Genomic DNA, 16,670 nt, shown 5'->3' on the forward strand with positions numbered 1-16,670 from the left:
TATATATATATATATATATATATATATATATATAGTGTAATTCAGTTCAAAGACCTGAGAATCAGGAGACTAATGGTAGAAGTCCGGGTCTGAGTCCAAAGTGCAGGAATCTAAAGTGCTGATGTCCAAGGGCAGGAGAAGATGGATGTCCCAACTCAAGTGAATTCAAGAGAAACTGCCTTTTGGTTCTGTTCAGGCCCTCAGTGAATTAGATGATGCCCACTCACATCTACTGACTGAATTGCTAACCTGTTCTAGAGACAACCTCACAGACACACCCAAAAATAATGTTTACTAGCTATCTAGGTATCCTTTAGCCCAGACAAGTTGACACTCAGAATTAACCTTCACAAATGCCATCTTCCTTCCACTGCCTTCCCCCTTTCTCTCATAGTTCTGTTGGAGAAGTACCCTGACCTCCTCACATACCTTGTGTTAGGGCCACCCAAAAACAGAGCAAGAAGGAGGGCTAGCACCACTCAGCATGCTGTAGGTGACCTCTGTGGTAGGCCCATGAGAGGTGGAGCATAGCTCTTATATTATATTACTAGGTGTGTGGTCTTAGGTGAATCACTCAACTACTCATACAAGATGGGGATATGACAGTTCTATTGTTTAAATTAAATAATAGTGCTTGACATGTAATGTGTGCTCAATAAATGTTTGTTCTGTTTCCCCTTTTAATTCATAAAGCAGATCAAATAATTAAAAATGCATTCATGACAATAATACGGGGAAGAGTCTAGCATTTATCTCTATATAGACGATTTATTAAGTCCTGTTTGTGATTATCACACTGTGGGGTAAGAAAGAATGAGATTCATATTCATTATATTCTGATTATTATGTTTTGGATTATTGCAGTGAATCAGAGAGCGTTTGGAACTTGTTAGCATTACCTGGTCATAAAAGTGTTTTATTTCCTAGGTAAGATAGTGTAATCGAGCCAATAATAATTAAGTCCCTGTCTCTGAATGAGCCTTAGGAGAAACTAATTTAATGAAAGCAAAACCACCACATGGGAAGTGACCCCATGCTCTGATGGAGAGAAGCAGGAAGTCCATGCAGTGCAGACCTGGCCCCAAGGAGGGGTGCTCCCTTGGAGGGCACTCTGAGCCCCGACACCTCACTGGGACTTCTCCTGAGCCAGAACAGCTCCTGAAAACGGGAGCCCAGGTGGTCAATGATGTGACATTGGTAGTGAGCAACATCCGTCCTGAAGAAGGACTTTCCTGACAGACAGACAGAGCCAGGTATAGAGGAGCCAGGTGTAGAGAGGGGAGTGGAAACAAATCCCTGCCACTTGTTTCTTGGGTTTGTTTCTTTCTTTTTTGCTGACTGTAGTCAGTAAGTGCATGGTTCTTGGAGTGCTCAAATCTATCAAAACATACGGATAAAAATTCACAGTACTAGGTTATCTAAAGTTATTTGCTCTTACTCTGAATGTAGGTGATATGCCCCTTTCCAGGAAACATAACCACAGCACATTCCACATCCTGTAACTGAACAGGCGCTAGTGGTGGGACACTGAAGTGAGCAAGAGCTGTTGGAGTGCAGAGCTCTCCACATGGGGACAGCAGAAGTTACCCAACAAGGCAAGGCCACCCCGTGCCCAGATCCGACAGACAGCTGGGCAGTGGGCAGCTTGGTCTTTGGCTTCCTGATGCCAGTCTCTCCAGTTGTTGCCCAGCATTCATCCACCTAGTGTGGCACTCAGGTAAGTCCTCAGCCAAAAATGTCGCATGTGATCCTTGGCCTGAGACAGCCAGGCTGACTGACCTCTGCTGGTTCTAGCGCTGAAGATCCTATGTCCTGAGATATGCCAGAGTCCTGGGAAAACTGGGTTGGTTGGTCATACTACACAACATAGTGTGTTCTGAGACCTCTCCTTAGACAGATTCCTGATGAAGTGGGATCCCCAGGCCTCACACATTAGGACATTAGGATTCGAGAGCAGATCAGACTCCCTTGGCCACTGGAGTCACCATTCACATTCTGGCCTCTTTGTTGAAGCAGCAGAGCCTGGAATGAAAGAAGCTCTGCCTCACAAAAGCCTTGCTGAGCTGGTGAGGACGTGCTGTCTCTCCTTCTGGGATCTGGTTTTGAATAGGATTATGGAATAAAAGGAGAAGAGAGGGAAAGAATTTGTCCAGATTCTCGCAGTTAATTAGACAAACATACCAATTTAATTTTGCAATGAAACATATTTTCTGCAACTGAAAGATGGGTGGTGAGGCAAAGCATCTGCTTAATGACAAACAGAGCTGTAAGTCTGACTCTAGTGTTTAAGACAAAAGGCAGGCACCTAGCCACGGAGTGTGATTCATTAACATTAAACCAGTCAGATTCCATTACCGTGAACTTCCACTGATACAGAAACAAGATAGGCATTAGCTACGCCTTGTTAATCATTCGGGGGTACAGAGATTTTCAACATAAAAGCATCCATAGCTGTAGAATCCAATTGGTCCCAATTATACCAGACACTCAAGTAATGCTGTACATTGTTGATTTGTTTCAGAATGCCAAAGATGTTGATGTCAGGATTGGAGACTCTTCACCTGATAGGTATATTTATATAAGACATTAAAATAAAACCAGTGGAGAAAACAGACAAGCAACCCATATAAACAAATACTTCAAGAATATAGAAACCTCTGGACTCTAATTTGTTACTTGCCTAGAGTCATGTTTATCAGAGATAAAGTTCTGTAGAAACAAAATATTAATTTAGACCTGTTATCACAAACTGGCAGCCCACAAGATAAGGAGGCCCAGACAGTGTATAGTTCTGGTTTATTTGTTTTTAATATCAATTAGGGTTAAACATGGCAGACCAAACACATGTGTTTACATCCACTTCCTCATAAAATGTCATTAAAGTGATAGTAAAGTAATAAAAATAGCATGAACCCTGATGATGAAGAGGACAGGAAGAGAGGTGGTAGAGTATAAGAGATGTCAACAAAATTTTGGAAGACAGAAAGTGAATTGAGGAGTGGTAAAAAATTTAGCAAAGAAAAAGCTGAAACTTAAGTGCTTTCAGTTGGCAACAGTAGTATTCATGCAATATGCTTTTTGGAAAGTTAGAAGGTCTTAGACCTGAAAAGCAACACAGAGTTCAAAGTGCACTTGAAGTCTTAATACTGGGATGGGTGGAAAGCCTCTTTCAGGAGCAACTGGACCCTCAAGTCCCCTTTCCCAGTCTGTGTGGTTAGGCAATTCCCCTTATGCTCACCCACCGAGAAGACCAAATGTTTACTCTTTTGGGGAATTGAATCTGAGCCATCCTAGACTTAGGGACATCTGTTCAGTGTAGGGCTGAGGCAGGGGGATTAACTGAAAGTCTACATACAGAACTATTGAAGAGTTCAAAGCCTTCTTCTCTTCTCCTGCTTAGTCCTAGAGCACCAGTAGCCAGACTCACAAAACTAGGAAGTCTTCTTTGAAAACCTGAACCACCCCAAAGGAAAGACATAATGATGTTAACATTGAAGAGCTCCAAAGAAAAATCAGGTATCGCCCAATAACCCCATGGCAAACCCACAAACCAGTCAACCCTGCCCTTGCATATAGAACTTATAAATGGCTTCTCAATGTTTCACTTTAAGTATCAATAGACCACCAAAGAGCACCAAAACATTTGAGAAAATCCTACAACATTCAAGAGATCAAAACAAACAAAAATATTAAAAAATTAAGGACTCCAAAAAACAATTCAATGGGAGGAGCAGAAGAAACAGAGAAGGATGAGATATATAGCTGTAAAAATGAAAAATCAGAGATCAAGAAAGAGATCAGAAATTTTAAAATTTGAAAGCTGAAATTTTTCTTAAAAATCTATAGAAGAGGGACTTCTCTGGTGGCGCAGTGGTTAAGAATCTGCCTGCCAATGCAAGGGACACAGGTTTGAGCCCTGGTCCAGGAAGATCCTATAGGCTACGGAACAACTAAGCCCATGCGCCACAAGTACTGAGCCTGTGCTCTAGAGCCCGCAAACCACAACTACTGAACCTGTGTGCCACAACTACTGAAGCCTACACGCCTAGAGACCCTGCTCTGCAACAAGAGAAACCACCACAGTGAGAAGCCCGCTCACTGCAATGAAGAGTAGCCCCCGCTCACCGCAACTAGAGAAAGCCCGCGCACAGCAACAAAGACCCAACGCAGCCAAAACTAAAATAATTAATTTTTTAAAAAATCTATAGAAGAGATGGAAAATAAAGACAGGAAATCTCCATGAAAGCAGAGCAAAAAGATACACAGATAGGCAACAGGGAAGAGGTAATAAGAAAGTCAGAGAATCAGTCCAGCGGATTCCACAGTCAACGATTCCAGAAAAAAAAGACATTCCAAAAAGGAGTGGGGAGGTTACTATCAAGAAATTAATACAGGAAAATTTCCCATTCAGGAGTTTTTATACCTAAGGCCAACCAAGTGCCCAGCACCAAGAATGAAAAGATGCCCAGGCCCCAGAAATAAACGTGAACTTTCAGAACAACCAGAATAGAGAGCTTTTACAGAGGAGAAACTCAAACCACCCAAAGGATCAGGAATCAGAAATCAGAATCACTTTGGAATCCTCGATAAGAGTATAAGATGCTAAAATCCAGTCAAGTGGCCTTCAAAACTCTGAGTGAAAAAAATATTTTTCACACTCAAGTTCTTTTACCCAACCAAACTACTAAATACATGTGAAAGTAGAAATCTTCAAACACACAAAGACAAGAAATGTCCCTCTCACACACTTTCTTTAGAAGCCAGCAGCTGCGGCACTTCAACAGAGCAAATGAGGGAACCAGACACAGGAGGAGGAGGCACCGGGATAGAGGGGCCCTAACACAAGACCTGCTAAGGGCAACCCTAGGAGCAAAATGTGCACAGACATGACGAACATGACCCACTCCAGGGAGAAGTCAGGAGTGGGAGAGGGTGACCTCTCTCCATTTTATTACAGTATACATTTTCTATACCATGTGATTTTTTAACCAGTATGTGCTATTTTCATTAAAAAAATATCATTTTTAGAAATTTTCATTGGTTGTAATATGTAAAAATTAGGAGATTTCACATAAAAATTAAAATTTATGGTTTGTATCAGTCAAGATGGGTTAGTTTGAGACACAAATGACCATAAACTCAACATTAAAGAAAAAGTTCCACTTATTTCTTACTCATGCTATATGTTCTCAGTGGGTTGAAAGGGCCTCTGCTTATCTTACTGCTCAAGGAGACTGACAGAGGCTTTATCCCAAAACATGTCTCCATGATTTGAAAGGAAGGAAAAAGAGCATAACAGAACCATCACTGTTCTTAAAGCTTCTGCCTGGAAGTGACACATATCACATGCCTGAGTTCATAGCATAGGATATATAATCCATTTACAGAAGGGAACATCACTGAGCCCATGTTTATTTTTAGCAGGAGTCTGCAAGAGTTGAGTAGCTCAGCTTTATTAAATATGTCTTTATTTCTTTAAAGACATATGCACACGCAAATTTACTAAAATCTTCTTCACTACGCTCTAATGTCTCCCTGACGTGGAGACCCAGATTAGTTGCCATTCACTACTGCACTTGCAATTTTTTATAGTATAGTATATTTTTAAAGGTAGCAATAAAAAGAAAATGAAATATTTCTCTATACCCATAGAGGAAAAACAAAAGTAGAACAAGAGAGTTGATTGTTTCAAGAAAAATGGAATAGATCTTATTCCATCATAGAAGTGAAGAATACTCCTAAAAATTCAGTCTGCAAACAAGGCATACTTTCTTGCACAGTCATTTGCTTTACCTTTTTGTTATGGTTTGTCGAACTTCTAACTCCCTATACCTCAGAATGTAACCTTATTTATGAATAGGGTCCTTGCAGATGTAATTAGTTAAAATAAGATCATCCTGGAGTAGGGTGGATCCTTAATACAATATGACTAGTCCCCTTAAAAGAAGGAAAAGAGACATAGGAGAGAATGCCATGTGACCACAGAGGCAGATTGGATTTATGCCACACAAGGCAGTGAACATCTGGGCCACCAGAAGCTGAAGGGGCAAGGAGGGATCCTCCTTCAGAGACTTCAGAGAGAGCACGGCCCTGGCAACACCTTGATTTTGGTCTAGTGCTGTCAGGGAATAAATTCCTATTGTCAAAAGCCAGCCAGATTGTGGTACTTTTTTACAGCCGCCCTAGGAAACTAACACACTTCCTAACCACTGCAGGACAAGACCCTCCTACTTCCAATTTAGAGCACTGCTGAACCACAGAGCCAAGAGAGTTCTGCAACTGTCTCTTTGAGTGAAGACTTCCTTCTTCCATTGTATATTTAATGGTAACACAGCAGACTGCAGAAATCATTCTGATCCTGACAGTGTCAGTCAGCAAGCCATGAACCATTCACTACCAGTTAGTTCAGCGGGACATATGACTGTGGACTTTCTAGATTAACTGCTATACAATTCACAATCCCATTAGAAAATGTGGTTCTCCAAGGAAGGGCTTGTGAGCACTACAAATCACAAGAGCATGCTAAGGTCAGAGTCAAGAGTTCCGAGCAGCTAGTAAGGAGCAAGTATTCCAGGTTAGCCAGCTGGGGTTAAAATCCAAGCTGAAGAGCATGAACCAAAAGTTCATTCCAGAGGGTGAGGATGGAGTGTAGTCTAAGGCTCAGAACAAATAAGTAAATCCACATAAGGAGCACAGTGGATGATGACAATTTCTCCTAGGACAGAGACCAGCTGCCCCCTGCAGGAATAGATCTAGCAGCTCTCCACTGAGATCAGGTAAGGCAGGTAAGGCAGCTTTGCGGAGGCCCAAGGAACATGTCCTCAGGTGGTCTTCTTGCACTTTCCTCAGTGCTATTTCAGAGAAAGTTCACACCTATCAAAGCGAGGTGAGCATACTTATCTGAGTCAAGTAACTAAACCACGGCCTGGAGATTCACTAACTTATAAGATGCTATATTGTCAACAGGAAGAAATAGCCTATTTTGCCTGTAAATGCCATGTTGCTTGGGAAATGATATTTTAATTGCCGGTTGGTAGTCTAGCCTTGTTTTTTAGTCTTACAATTCAGGGCATAATGTCTTCTCATTTGTGTGTGTCAAAACTATCCTCACTGCATTGTGTTTGTTACACCTTCTCTTTTTCACAAATCACACAGTTTTTTATTAAGGGATTCAGCTTTTATCTTTACTTTCCATGATGTTCAATCAGTTATGTCTCCTAAATCATTTCTTTCTCCTATACATACAAAGACACATCAATACAAAAGGGCTAATTAATTTGGACTTTCATCCTGTGTTGCTTTCCTATGCTTTTTAGCAGAATGGCCAGAGCACATCGTTTGCTAGTCACTTTTATAATAAGCACTAATTTTCATTCTTAAATAGTTATTGATCTAAATAGCCAACCATAGGAGAATCGTTAAGAAAACTAAACTAAACAATTGCCACAATATGGAAGATTAGGCACTGTTAAGCATGATGCTTAAAAGTAATTTTTCATGTCTTGAGAAAAGACTTGCAATATGATAAGTGAAAAATCAGAATATAATATACAATAATGGTATTGTTTTAATTATGTGAAAAATGTGTGTTAAAACCTAGGCAGTATTTCTTTTGTTCATCCCTTCCCTGTTTTTCAAAATCCCAATAATAAGCAAGTATTATTTTTATAATCAGAAAAAGATAAACTATAACAAAATTTTTTGGAACATGAATGGTATTTACAATTACCTTATATTATCCTGTATTACCTCAGAAGAATTCATATCTGCATTCAAAGTCATTGAACAGGGGGCTTCCCTGGTGGTGCAGTGGTTGAGAATCTGCCTGCCAATGCAGGGGACACGGGTTCGAGCCCTGGTCTGGGAAGATACCACATGCTGCGAAGCAACTAGGCCCGTGAGCCACAACTACTGAGCCTGTGCGTCTGGAGCTTGTGCTCCGCAACAAGAGGCCGCGACAGTGAGAGGCCTGCGCACTGCGATGAAGAGTGGTCCCTGCTCGCCACAACTAGAGAAAGCCCTCGCACAGAAAGGAAGACCCAACACAGCCAAAAATAAATAAATAAGTTAATAAATTTAAAAAAAAATCATTGAACAATTTTCCCAATAAAAAAGAATAAAAGATAAATAAATCTTTACATTTGTATTTAGGCCACTACATTCACACTGGGCATGTGATCTCTCAGGGAAGTTTTCCCATAACAACCCTGCAATCCAAAAGCAGAGTCTGCAAACCAATTCTTAAAAGGTAAAATAGTAAATTTTTTTTTTTTAATTGGGGCATAGTTGTTTTACAATGTTGTTTTAGTTTCTATTATACAGCGAAGTAAAGTAGAGTTCCCTGTGCTATACAGCAGGTTCTCATTAGTTATCTATTTTATACATATTAGTGTATATATGTTAATCCCAATAGTAAATATTTTAGGCTTTGCAGGCTATGTGGTCCTTGTTGCAACTATGTCTACTCAGCTCTGGTGCTCTGGCACCTTAACAGCACAAGCAATGCTTAACCAAAGGACATGGCTGTGCTCCGATAAAACTTTATTTACAAAAACAGGTGGTGGTTTGCCAACCCCTACTCTAGAGCAATGCATCTCAAACTTTAATGGGCATAAGAATCACCTGGGGATTTAGCTGAAAAGCAGATTCAGATTCAGCAGGTCTACACTGGAGCCTGAGAGTGCATTTCTAACAAGCTTCCACTAGATGCCACTGCTAATGGTCTGAGGACAATACTTTAGCAAGGCAGAGCATCCATTTTATCAGTCACATAACATATAGATTTTCCCTTGAGACAGACCTCAGTAGGAGACAATAATACACTGTGTTTACCCACAATACATTTGCATATAGTAATAATATTTTGCTTAATTTTTTTTACCTTATGCCCTGTTTTATTGGAACTAATTAAGGACATTAAGTGGAAGATAGATGACTTTAAATATTTAAAAATAGTTTACTTAAGCAAAATGATTAATTGATTTTCATGTAGACAAAAATTCATTTATTTGTTCATTCAATAAGCATTTACTGGTTGCTTCTAGACACTAGATTGCCAATTGCTTGGAAAACAAGAATAAAGAAAACACAGTCTCTGCCTTCAAGGAGCTCATCATCAAAAGGGAGAGGAAAACATATGAAAAGACAATTTTATTAAAGAAAATAAGTGGGTCCAAAATAGTTTTTTCTTAGAAGAAGTCAGATCTTTTTACAAAGTTTTTAGATTGCAGAGAGGTGTCATTACCCAATGCTGAAAATCCAGCCACTTATCAAACTGTGTCATGGAGGCATCCAACTTATAACAAGTCACGGCGGCCACTTCTGCAAATATTCCTTCAAAACTTGCTATTTTAAGGGCATGTTGTGAATGTAACCCATATTCCCACAGGATTAATTACATGAGGTACTCATGAGTTCACACTAGCTGAAAATCAGGTCTTGACATTCCAAACTCAATATGGGTAAACCAAACTCCTGAACCCCCCAAATCTGTACCACTTGCATCTTTTTAACTCATCTGATGGCAACTCCATCCTTCCTATTGTTCAAGTCAGCCATCCTTGACACCTCCCTCTCTCTAGCACAACAAACTGTCTTATAGCTTTACTTGCAAAATATATCCAGAATCTAACCAGTCTTAGACTTCACTGCTTACCACTTCCTTTGCTGCCAACTGGTCCAAGCTTCCATCTACACGACTGCAATATCACCTTGGCTGGCCTCCTAGATTGGACACTATTCTCAGCACAGCAGCCCAAGAGATCCTTTTAAACTTGTCAATAAATGTGATCCTGTCATTCTCTACTCAAAACTCCAGAGTATCTCTCCATTCACTCAAATCAAGACCTTACAAAGGCACTTGTGATCCAGCCCCAGATCATTTTTCTGACCTCGTGTCATTCTACTCTCCCCCTTGTTATTCCCCTCCAGCCACTCTGGCTTCCTTGGAGTTGCTAGAATATGCCAACCACATTCCCACCATAGGGCCATTGTTCTAGCTATACCTGCTGCATACAACAAATTTCCCTCAGGTACCTGCTTGACTAATTCCTTCACTCCTTCAATTCTTTGTTTAGATATCCCCTTCTTAATGATTCCTACTCTGACCACCTACTTTCCCCACAAATACACTCATAATCTCACTATTCTGCTCTTTAAGATATTTTATTGCACATATCACTGCCTAACATACTAGGTAATATTATATTTATTATTTATTGTATTAATCAGTTTGGGCTCCCATAACAAAATATACTATAGACTAGGTGACTTGAACAATGGGAATTTATTTCTCACTGCTTTGGAGGCTGGAAATTCCAAGTGAAAGCCCTTTTCCTAGTTTGCAGACACTACCTTCTCACTGTGTCCTCACTTGTGGAAAGAGAAGCAGCAAGCTCTCTGGTGTTTATACTTAAAGGGCACTAATACTATCATGAGGGTCCCACTCTTATGACTTTGTGTAATGTAGTTACCTCCCCAAAGCTCCAGGGTCAAACACCATCACACTGTGGGATTAGGGCTTCAACATGTAAAGTTTAGGGGAGCACAGTTCAGTCCATAGCATTTATCATCTCCACCCCCCCCCCAAACTTTGTGTAAATTCCACAAGAATAGAAATCTTTGTTTTGTTCACTGCAGCATCTCCAACCCCAAGAAGAGTGCCCAACCCAGATTTGTCAATGATTGAATGAGTTTATCCCACTGTACCAATATAGGACCTTTGCACCCCTTGAAAGTCTTTCCCAGTAATTTGGAGAAGTTTTCAGGAGTGTCTCCCATGAGTTCATGAATAGCCATTTCAGGTCTTTGCCCTGCTGATGGTTGCTGTTCATAATCATTCTTGAGGGCACCTCCCACCCATCCCTGCTGCCAGCCCCACAACCACTATAACCACCCTCTGCCTATGCGAAGGACAGATGAAGCTCCTGAATCTCCGAAGCAGTAAAGCTGTGGCACATTCCCCACAGCCCTTGCTGAGGTGAACATTGTGTTTTGGAAGCAGTGGAGAGAATGCTCACCATTCTCATTTGTGGCCATGCATTGTCACTGGGGCACCACAATAGGCCTGTGCACAGAAGCCTATGGACTACTGGACCTACAGACTCCCCCAAAAGTTCAGAAATATCTGAATTCCACCAACAGAAGCAACTTCAAGTTCACCCATTCTTCAATTCCAAGATGGTGCTTCTAAATTTTGCTGATGGATGGGTGGATAATGTAAATTTGTTACTTTGTCAAGATGTTGTCCCTTGGGTTATTGAGTACTACTCTTATAGGCTCAAGCCATTGCTGAGTATCAAAAATGTGAAGATTAAGTGAAAAAGCATGTATCCAACAAGCCACACTTAACCTGAAGTGCACAAGACATTTGTCTTGTAGTTCCTTGAAAGAAAGGCACTAAACGTATAAAGAAAACCTTTCTTGTTATACATTATTCAAAGGCAATTTGGATATACATCTTGTTATATACATTATTCAAATGTAATTTTTCACAGTAACAAATAAATACTCAAAAATGTCCCACTGCCAAAGGATATATCAATATTGGATGAAGTTCATTCACAATTTATTTATTTATTTATAATTTTATTTAGAAACAACTTAAGAGTCTTTCTATTACTTTTATAAATGTCAGTTGGGTGGCTTTTTTTCTTCGTTGAATTACATTTAAATTCCCTTTTCCTCAAACCAATTTAACTGCAGTGTTTCTGTTTTCATCAGAGGCAAGATAAGTACATCAGACAGAGAATCAAAGTCCTGGCTGTGATAACAGTGGGCTGTGTGACGGCGGACAGTCTGTGTCTCAATTTCCTTGTAGATAAAATGAAATGTTTGGATCAGATCATCTCTAATACCTTTTCCAGCAATATATTTTCTTGATTCCATGTTTTAAGAAGAACCAACCTAATTTTAAGGGTTGGAAATGACTCATTATCAGCGCACATTCAAACTCACCATTAAGTAATAAACTGCAATTTCAATTCATCTTTAAGAGTTCAAAAATAATTACTTACATTGTAATTAAATTGTTTAAAATTTCTACATATATTATAGGAGAATCCCTTCTTGAAGTATGCTATACTAACATAATTATTTAAATTTTACAGATGCATTTATTTGGTCAACAATTTTTGAGCACCTAGTATGTGTCAGGAATTATGTTAGGTCTTGTACACATAGTTACAACATAGTCTCTGCTTTTAAGGACTAGATGAGTAAGATAAGATAATGGCAATAAAAATGCTGTAAATCTAGGATGAATTCTATATAAGGTCCAGAGTGGACATAAGGGAAAGAAGAAGTCAATTCTATCTGGAGGGAGGGGCTGAGGAAGGCTTTCCAGAGGAAATGGGCTTGATCTGAGAGTCTTAGTGAGAAGGAGAGAGAGAAGGGTGAAGGTGTTCTGGGAAAGGAAGATACACCTGCAGAGATAGTAAAGCTTAAGGTGGCACCTTCGGGAGGACAAGTACTCCACTAAGCCTGGGGCTTCAGCAAAAGAAGAGTCAAGCAAGAGAAGATAAATGAGGACTTTCCATCTCGTGCTAAGGAGCTAGGTTTTAACTAGCAGTGATAGGGAGTCATTTAAGGATTTTAAGCAGGGAAATAATGGTTAGATGTACATTATTGGAAGCTTCCTTTAACATTGTTTTGGAAGATGAATCAGATCATGGCCAAGGAAGGCAGGGAGATGACATATTAGTTTGTCATGGCTGCCATAACAAAGTGCCACAGACTGGGCAGCTTAAACGACAGAAATTTCTCACAGTTCTGGAGGTTTGAAGTCTGAGATCAAGGTGTCAGCAGGGCTGTTTCTTTTGAGACCTCTCTGCATGCCTTGTAGACAATGGTCTTCTCTTTGACGTCACATAATCTTCCCCTTGTGTCTTTCTCTGTCCTAATCTCTTCTTATAAGGACTCAGTCTTTTGTGGGATTACGGCCCATAAATATGACCTCATTTTACTTTAAGGACCTCTTTAAAGGCTCCATCTCCAAATACAGTTGCATTCTGAGGTACTGGGGTTTGGAACTTCAGCATAGCGATTTCAGCGGTATGTAATTCAACCCATAACAGATAAGTTATGTAAAGTATGCTGCAATGGTCCAGCTAATAGACAGAAGCATGAACAAGGCAAGAGCACTGGGGATGCAGGGGTAGTGATGGGCACAGGTTACATTAAGAAGGACCTGGTCACCACCTAGATCTGGGAGGGAAAAGCAGAAAGAGAAGAAGGAGGACTCCTAGATTTCTGGAGGATGGCAGTGCTCCCTAAGAGAAGCAGGGCCAGGTATGAGGAGGGGATTTTGAATTTTTATGTTTTTTTAATATGTTATGATATGATATGTGTTCATTAATTTTTGTACTTATCAACACATTGTATATACCTTAAAGAGTCACATATCACAGGCTTAAGTCAAAAAGAAATCTTTGGTGCCCACCCACCTCCTATGCCTTCTCCCCTGCTCAGAAGCAAACACTTTCAACTCTTAGCTCTTTCTTCTGTTATTTACCACGATGTTTCTAAATAATACTAACGTTATGTTGATGGGGCTTAACATCATTCTGCCTTCTGAGTTCAGTACTGATTGGGAGGCAGGCACAGGAAGTCAGATGGCTGAAGATCAAAGCATCAGCTTGATTACTGACCAAAGCAGATGGGCTCCCTAAAAGTCCACCCTGAATTTAACTTGCCTGCCCAGGCATGGCAGAGGTGGACAAACTGCAGGCAGTGCATGCCCTGAAAGCTTCCCTTCTCACTAGGGCAGAGGTGCAGGACTCTTGCAAACTGGATACTCTTCAAAAGATCTCAGAAGAGCCTGACCAGGCCTGGCTCCAACTCCCCAATTTACCTGTAAGATAAGGTCCAGGTAAAAGAAACAGAAACAGAAAAATATTCCACCAACCAAAAAAACAATCAAAAGAGTTAAAAATAAAATCAAGAAAGAATGAAGTTGCTGATACTAAGGAATCCTTGTTAATTTTTATGTATAATGATGATATCACAGTTATACTTTTAATTTTTTTTATTTTATTATTATTTTTTAAATTTATTTTTGACTGCATTGGGTCTTTCGCTGCTGTGTGCAGGCTTTCTCTAGTTGCTGCAAGTGGGGGCTACTCTTCTGCGGTGCGTGGGCTTCTCATTTGGTGGCTTCTCTTGCTGCAGAGCATGGGCTCTAGGCACATAGGCTTCAGTAGTTGTGGCACGTGGGTTCATTAGTTGTGGCTCACGGGCTCTGGAGCGCAGGCTCAGTAGTCGTGGTGTACGGGCTTAGTTGCTCCGCAGAATGTGGAATCTTCCTGGACCAGGGCTCAAACCCGTGTCCCCTGAATTGGCAGACGGATTTTTAACCACTGTGCCACCAGGGAAAAGTTCTGCAATTATGCTTTTTAAAATATTTATTTTATTTTGGCAGTACAAGCTGAAATATGCATGGGTGAAATGAAACGATGTCTGGAATTGCTTCAAATTAATATCAGAGGGAGTAAATGAAGGTTTAGATGAAACAAGATTGGCTGTAAGTTGAAGCTGGGTGATGCTTCCGGGCCTTCATTATTTTATTTTTCTTACATTTATATCCATTTATTAAAATTTTCCATAACAAAAATTTTAAAGAGAAAGAGAAAGAATTAAGTTACAAAACCAAGAGATAGTGAGTTTCAAGATGGAAGTAGTCAAAATTGACAAGGCTACTGAGAAGTTAAGTAAGATAATAAGGCAAAGTTCTTTGCTTTGATGATTTGAAAGATATTTATTCATTTCTTGAGCAGGTATTATGTACCTGGCACTACTCTAGGGACAGAACACACAGTGGGGAACAAAATAGAGAAGACCCCTGCCCTCTTAGAAATTACCTTCTAATGACAGTGACCTTTCTCAGAACAGTTTCATGCAGTGGTGAAGTGTAGCTGCCTAACAGCAATAGGCACAGAGTTAGAGGGAAGTGAGGAGGTAAATATAAGGCAGAGTACATTTTTTGAGGGAAAAAGAAAAACAATGCAGTAGCTGGAAGAGGCTCTTTCTTTTTTTTTTTTTTAATGTGAGACTTGAGAATATGGGCAGGCTATGAGGATGGAGCTGGTAGAGGGGGAGATATTGTAAAAACAGAAAAAATAATGAATAATTTCCTGGAATAGCTGGGAGAGAATTGCATCAGACCTCAGTGGAGGGATCTTCCTTGAATAAAAAAAGGCCACATTTTCCCTAAGTTTAGTGTAAAGGAGGAGAAGGTGGATTCTGTGGAATGAAAGTGGCCTGAGAAAAGTTAGCCTGGTCCAGGCCATATGTATTATGTAGGAAGTGGGCACAGATGTTCCTACTCCTAGACCACCAGGAATGCTCATCTTTTCCTTCCAATTCACATCTGCTACTTAGATAACACCTATTTATATCCCATTCACTTCCTCAGAAATTCCATCCCAGACTTCATAGTTTAAATAAGGTTCTCTGTGTATCAGGTAGAAATGCATTCAGCTGCAAGTAGCAAAAAAACCAGTGTATTACTAATAACAAGGAAGCCTCTTAATGATGCTATTAAGACTCTAGGCTTGCTCATTCTTTCTCCTCCACTATTTTAATTGATGTTTGTTTCATCCCCATGGACACAAAATGGCTGCTGTGGCACCAGACATCATGTCTCAAGTAGGAAGAAAGAGGAAAGAACAGTGCCAGAGGCATCTGTCCCTTTTATCAGAGAAAGCAAAAGGTTTTGTTTGTTTTTTTTCCCCCTGAACCCTCTTACAGACATCTGCCCATACATATTGGCCAAAACTATGTCACCTGGCCATTCCTACCTGCTAGAGAGTCTTGGAAAGTGTTTGCCAAACTGTAGAATTGTGCAAAAAAAAAAAAGCTAGGCTCGGAATGGCTGTAAGTAGTGATTTAACAGTATCTGTCATACCCTTATTGTACTTTCTTACTAGACTATATGCTCCCTGCAAACAAGGCTCATGTCCATGCCTCTCACCAACATATGCCATTTACTGGAGCAATACCTAGAGGGGAAGAACATCTGAAATTTTTGCTGACCAAGCATCTGTCTTTTGTGCCTTCTTTTGGTTACAGTACATAGATTTTCCTTTGGGGAATGGCCCCAGTGTATGCAATTGTGGTAGGACTGTCAGTCAAGGGGTCCTATCCTTCCCACCAAGGTGTGAGAATTGACTCAAGTTTGTCATTTTCCCATTTTCCTGGAAAGTTAAATCTTCACAGGGTGAAAAGGTTGGAAGCATGGATGCCAGGAAAGCCTCTCTCTAGCTCCTGCTGTTAGACCCTTGGAGCTTCCCTGGGTCTTGTCTTGGAGGCCTACTTGGTTCAGCTTTGCCTTCTATTCTGTGAGCCACCTTCTATCTTGACCATAAATTCTTTTATTATTTTGTTCCTTTATCAAGTGCATCAAAGAAGCCTAGCTGATAAAAGCAGGCATTTAATTATTTGCTGAATGACTATTGTTTTGACCAAAGTTAACCTATAAACCAGAGGATCCTGAAACCAAAATGAAATAAACTGAATAAGATTCCAACATTCATTTGGGGCCAAACTTCTTGACTGGCAATGTTTTACTTAAGTGACTGCAAAATGTCCCTTTTTGTCAATCTCTTCATTTTAAATGTCAGTGATTATGTTTTTTATGATCTGATTTACTCTCCCATGGTGCTTCTATTCTAATC

This window comes from Aethalodelphis obliquidens, unplaced genomic scaffold, assembly GCF_003676395.1.
Source record: "Aethalodelphis obliquidens isolate GAN/ISIS:26980383/991018 unplaced genomic scaffold, ASM367639v1 scaffold16, whole genome shotgun sequence".
Classification (NCBI taxonomy): Eukaryota; Metazoa; Chordata; class Mammalia; order Artiodactyla; family Delphinidae; genus Aethalodelphis; species Aethalodelphis obliquidens.